Source organism: Mus caroli, chromosome 7 (assembly GCF_900094665.2).
Source record: "Mus caroli chromosome 7, CAROLI_EIJ_v1.1, whole genome shotgun sequence".
NCBI classification, from domain to species: domain Eukaryota; kingdom Metazoa; phylum Chordata; class Mammalia; order Rodentia; family Muridae; genus Mus; species Mus caroli.
Window position 1 is genome coordinate 13,509,409 of NC_034576.1, and position 1,350 is coordinate 13,510,758.

General features: G+C 51.5%; 1 protein-coding gene across 1 annotated transcript in view; it reads right to left on the reverse strand.

Annotated features, from left to right (window-relative positions):
* The window catches only part of Sult2a1 (sulfotransferase family 2A member 1), a 27,985-nt gene that overhangs the window by 22,592 nt on the left and 4,043 nt on the right, over positions 1-1,350 (reverse strand). The window lies entirely within an intron of this gene.

Sequence of the window (1,350 nt, forward strand, 5' to 3'; positions counted from 1 at the left end):
ATATTGGTTGCTGAGAAAGAGTCAGAAAATCTCCCCAGCAACCACAGCCTGGCCAATCCTGAGTTGCTACACCTGCAGCAGACTCTTTCCTTGTACCCCTCCCATACCAATTTCTTGATAAAAACTGGGACTTCTTTCCTCTTGAGGTCGACTCCTCTACCCCTGCGTGGGATATGAGTCGTCCCCAGAGCTCTGGCTTTCCCGAATAAAGCCTCATCCCCTATTGTCCTGAGGCCTGAGTGAAGGGCTCCTCTGGGAGTCTTTCATTTGGGGGCTCATCCTGGGATTGGCATGACCACCCACATCTCCAAAGACCCACTTGGAGGTAAAATTTTTTGTCTCAAAATATTTCTGTGAGCTGGCGAGGTTCAGTGCTGAAATTTGCAGCCTCTACGTTTCTGGAGAAATGGAGACCTTTGCCTCAGGATGAGTGTGAATCACAAGCTGCTGCTCACTCTGGGGGACGCCCTGAGCAAGGGGAAGGACTCCAGGAGTCTGTCTGGGGCAGGGAGTGCACTTCCCTGACCTTCTGCATTTCTGAGTTGGTTTTGTCTGTCTGTGAGAACACAGGCATTTGTCAGCATGTGTTTGGTTTTTTGTGTCTGTTTTCAGGTATTTGTCAGTGTGTGTGCGTGTGTTTTGTGTCTGTTTTCCGTGATATTGGACGGACTGTAACGACCCCCATGAGTTTGACCTTAGACCACTAGATTGAAGTTAGATCAAGGGCCCATAATCTTTCAGTAGAAATTAAGAAGGGACCTTGGCAGACTTTTTGTGCCTCCGAAAGGCCGACTTTTAATGTAAAATGGTCACTGGAGGGGACTTTTGGTTTGACTCTTATCTTTGAAGTTAAAGCCATTGTTTTTCAGAGCGGACCTGGGTCCCACCTGGATCAACAGCCTTACCTCATTCAGAATTCACCACCATAAATCAAACCATGGATTCCCCATGCCTCTCAAAGCCCTCCCCGGCTGCTCCCATGCACACAGGTGGGTCAGCACAGTGCCCTCGCTTTCTGCCCTAAGAAGCAGTAAGCACAGGGGCGATGGCAGTAGCAGTGGTGACAGTGCAGACCCTGCCTGGACCAGTGCACTTTCTGGCCCAGTGGCAAGAAGGAACGCAGGGCTCCTCTTCAAGCTGCTCCCACTCCCCAGGTCCCTGCACCCCGCTCTGAGATTGCTAAAGGCACAGTCTGAGGACCTAGGACCTGCAGCTGGGACCCGGAGCCAACAAGCCCAGAGTCCCCCAGCAGATGAAGCTCCTGACACCACTTCTGCCTTTTCCTTTTCGAGCTGTGGGCAACCCACCCACAGACAGGCAGTCTCTGCAGACCCTCCAATATTGGCCTTT